The sequence below is a fragment of the Austrofundulus limnaeus genome, unplaced genomic scaffold, assembly GCF_001266775.1.
Source record: "Austrofundulus limnaeus strain Quisiro unplaced genomic scaffold, Austrofundulus_limnaeus-1.0 Scaffold604, whole genome shotgun sequence".
Taxonomy (NCBI): domain Eukaryota; kingdom Metazoa; phylum Chordata; class Actinopteri; order Cyprinodontiformes; family Rivulidae; genus Austrofundulus; species Austrofundulus limnaeus.
The window spans coordinates 46,196-50,757 of NW_013953006.1; the positions used below are offsets into that span (position 1 = coordinate 46,196).

At 42.1% G+C, this 4,562-nt stretch overlaps 1 protein-coding gene across 1 annotated transcript in view; it reads left to right on the top strand.

Annotated features, from left to right (window-relative positions):
* The window catches only part of LOC106531189 (leucine-rich repeat and immunoglobulin-like domain-containing nogo receptor-interacting protein 1), a 154,126-nt gene that overhangs the window by 36,856 nt on the left and 112,708 nt on the right, over nt 1-4,562 (top strand). The gene's annotated exons all lie outside the window — the stretch shown is intronic.

Consider the following 4,562-nt stretch of genomic DNA (forward strand, 5'->3'; position numbering starts at 1 on the left):
AACTGGTTAGCAGATATTAGCTTGTGGAGCATATATACAGAGTTTAGCACTGTTGAATCATGTTACAATTTAACACAAACTATTAAATATTACTTTGCCCTCTAATTAGATTTACAGAGTGTAATCCCTAACCCCTTGCCGCCAGCGGCTTTTCCGGATTGCGTCACTCAGGGGTCTTTGGGTCGGGGTCTGAGGTTAACATAAGGGATCAGGATTAATGGTTAGTTTGAGATACTGGGGTCAGGGATAGGCTGTATATAGCTAATTTAGGTTAAATTTACGGTCTGGGGTGTTAATTCTCGCAAATTCTCTACATTTTAAAAATGGTTAATATGAGGGATCAGGGTTAATGTTTAATTTTAGGGTCTGTGGTCAGGGATAGGCTGTATAAGGCTAATAGAAGTTAAATTTACAGTCTGGGATGGTTTGTTTCGCACATTTCATACTCTTGTAATAAAATATGACAATGCGCTCTTCCTCCTCCGCCTCATCTCGTAAAGAACGGACCCGCGGGGGCTACCTGGTGGGTCCAAAAGTGGACACAGACGGCTACCTGACCAAGCGTCAATATGTTGATGCGGGAGGCATGAGAATGCTTTGCCATTTCTGCTCCTCCGTGCTGTCACAGATGCTACCAGTATGGGTGGGGCCTAGTCTAGTGCTCTTATTCAAGTCTATGCCTTATAGTTATTTGCCAAATGGCCGCAGTCTAGTGCGATATTTACTATTGATATCTGAGTGACAGATCATCATAAATGACCAGACCACTTCTTTGAGTATTGAACATTTTAAAAAGCACTGAGCACAGAGACTAAAAACAGAAACACACACAGGTTTGTTTTTATATCCCCATGGGACCGTGGATTGACTTCCATTCACCTTTTTTTGGTAATTTTATATCCTAATTCTGACCATTTACTCAAAAATTAACCTCAAAGCCTCCGGGCTTTGGTCCCCACAAGGCTGCCTTTTTCTGGAAAATGATTCCCATGATGTAGCAAAAACGTAGCCCCCCCCCCCCCCACACACACACACACACAAACAGAGAGAAGACCTCTTCCTTTTGGTTTTCTTTGATATGAAACAAAAGCTTTTGTGACTTTCTTGAAGTTGTTGGTGTTAAACAACTTGTCTCATAACGAGGAGCTTAATTTGTTCTAAATTTACTGGCTGAAGCTTTACTCAGGTAAGGCTTGACACCCTTTTGTTCCCACAGCCCTGGAGAGTGGTGAAGTGTGCCAGTGTGACAGTGAGACAATAAGTAGACCCTAATTGATACCGCCAATTATTCCACTGGCAACAAAGCGTGGCAATGTACAGTGAGCGGCACATTGCTTTAATTAGAATAGGTGTCCTAGCAGTTCCACTGAGTTTGATAAAGACAATGCTGCAGCTGCTTGTGACTTTACAAGACGCAGATGAAAGTAATAATCCATTAAACCCACAGAGAACGTCCTGCAGAGTGGGAGTCCTGGTGTAATCTTCTAGTGCTTGTATTACACTGACTTCATGTAAAGGACCTGCATGATGAAGACGTGCACTTTCTCTGATATTTAGGAGTGTCAGTCTTTTTTCTTAAAACCCCATATTAAAATACAGCCTGACTGAGAGTATGAACCAGTAGTTTGACAAATAACCTGCTGTGGTACCAAGTGGCAGTAACTAATGCATCGCATCTGAGCAAAATAACATTGATTGCCAAAGAGTCATTTACTACCTCTTGAGAAGCAATTTGTTTGGTGTTGTTTTTGCACAGTGTGAAGGATGGTTTCTCGATACCAGAGATGTGGGTCACTGAGTGCGGCAGTGAAGCAGATGACTCGTGTCCCCCATCGCCCCCATTCTCCCTGCCAACACCAAAGTTCAAGCCAAAGGTGCCCTAATAATCAGGCTGAGGGATCTTTGAGGAAAGAACAAAGGGCAATGACTCATTTGCAAAAGAGCACACATCAAAGCGAGGGTAGACCAACCCCTCTGAGCACAGCTCCTAATCTGCCCCCTCTTGCCCATGATTATTTGCTGCTGTGAGCATATCACAGTAAGAAGGTGAAAGCAATGTTAGATAATGGTACTATCACTTGAATTACATTAGAACTCTCGAGACTTCAAAAAAGGATTCCTTACAAAGCCAATTAGGCAGACTGTTTGTCTCAAAGCATTTTCACATCACAACATTGTGTCAAATTTAAAAAGGAAGTGCTAAGTAGAATTCCAGGGGCCAAGCAAAATATCATTGCAAGGTTGCATTAATCGTGTTTCCATCCAGTTGTAGAGTGAAGTTTTATCGACCTTTTCAAATTTCGCAAAAAATTAAATAAATTAAAATTTGAATCTAGACTGTTTCCATCTAGTTTCCCTCTCGACTGTTTGATGCAAATAAACGAGGCTACGCAACACGTGATTTCGTCAGACGAGGCTACGCAACGTGCGATTACATTAGACGAGGCTACGCAACACGTGATTATGTCAGATGAGGCTATGCAACGCGTGATTTTGTCAGACGAGGCTACGCAACTCGTGATTACATTAGACGTGGCTACGCAACGCGTGATTACATTAGACGTGGCTACGCAACACGTGATTTCATCAGATGAGGCTACGCAACGTGTGATTATGTCAGACGAGGCTAYGCAACGYGTGATTWYRTYAGACGAGGMTACGCAAYRCGTGATTWCRTYAGACGWGGCTACGCAACRTGTGATTACRTTAGACGAGGCTACGCAACACGTGATTTCGTCAGACGAGGCTACGCAACGTGTGATTATGTCAGACGAGGCTATGCAACGCGTGATTTTGTCAGACGAGGATACGCAATGCGTGATTACATTAGACGTGGCTACGCAACATGTGATTACGTTAGACGAGGCTACGCAACGCGTGATTTCATCAGATGAGGCTACGCAACGCGTAATTATGTCAGATGTCAGCGACAAGTTTTGCGGTAGTAAACAGGAAGTGAAACTTGCTAACTAGCAGAGGCTAATCATCTCGGGACAATGGAGCGATTTTTTCGTGAATGCCTTGCTATTGGGCAAGTTGTAATTGTTCTATCTATTCAGCTAATACAGGCTATGTTTAACGTTGCCAGGAGACGTAGGGAAATAAACGCAATGTTAAACTACGCAGCAGAAAGACACGTGCAACTACGCCGGGACTAGGCAAGGAAGCGGAAACAGCTGAACGTCACGTGAGGTAAATATGCGCTACATCAGAATTTATTCTGCAAATGTGTTTCCATCTCTCGTTTTGCGCATTAACTACTTTGCGAATCATCCAAAAACCACCTCAAGTGAGCGTAAAAACTTTTTAGCGAATTGAGGATTTCTTTTGACTTTTGCTGTTTCCATCCAATTTTTTTTCGCATTTTTAATGCGACACTTCTAAATGTGCATCAAAAAGCCTTGATGGAAACATGGTTACTGAGACCCTCTAGTGATGTGAAGGCTAGTTTACAGAAGTGGGAGAAGGAAAGCCAAATGAGTTCAGTTTCTGTCCAAAAAGTGAAGGTCACATTTCGGATTGGCACAGATTTTGAAAGCTTTAGTGTGTCAACGGTGTGCTGCCTGAGACCTCTGGAGTAAACACCTGTATTACACAATGGGAGAGCATCAGGGTAAATTACATGTTGGGTCTTTTTAAAAGCCTCCGTTTTCAGCTCTCATTTCGCCGGCATGCACAGCAGACAGTTTGCTTCAATCAGCTCAACAACTCTTCATGTCTACCTATCCAGATCACAGTTACCACAGTTATTATGAATAATTCCACCCACGGGTTCTTTTTATAAGCAAGCTTTGCTTCGTCCCACTGGGTGCATACAAACAAACTACTTCAAAAAGCAAAGTTCACTGCCACTCACTCAACATCACTGATTGAATACTGTTTGGTCAGTACACCTGGAGAAAATCTATGGGAATCAACCATTGAGAATCTATGATTAATGAGGCAAGAATAAATATATAAACGCGATCCAGTGGTCCTTCCAAATTAGTTTGAACAAAAATTGAATGGCTTTATACACAGCACTGTTCTTAAAAACCAAGTTGTAAAACTGCCCGTTGACCCTGTCTCTGTGTATAAATGTGTTCATTTGTTTGTTGGCAAAATATTTCATGAAACACTGGATAGATTTTCAATAAAACTCTTAGAAAGTAATCATTTAATGTTTATTTACAACTGAATAACTTTTGGAGTAAACCTAGTTCAGAATGGCTGCCACACTTACAAACACATGGGTAGAGCTCAGTCACTTTTACAGACAGTGGGCCTCATGCAAGAACATGTTCGTATTTTTATCCTAAATTTCTCTTACTTTTGTTCGTACAAAGGGTTCAGACGAATATGTCACGTCAGATTCAACAAACTCTTCTATCTTCAGGAAAAGTGTGTAAATGAGCTGCGTAAATTCACCTGTTCTATCCAGCTGCTCGTGCACGCGAGAGGAGATTAGCATAATTACCACCCCAAAAACACCATATAAGGCTGTGTTTCCTGCCTCATGGTGCGTTCACACCAAACGCGATTTCAGCGTCAGGAGCAGCAGGTTTACATGCAAAGTCTATGGT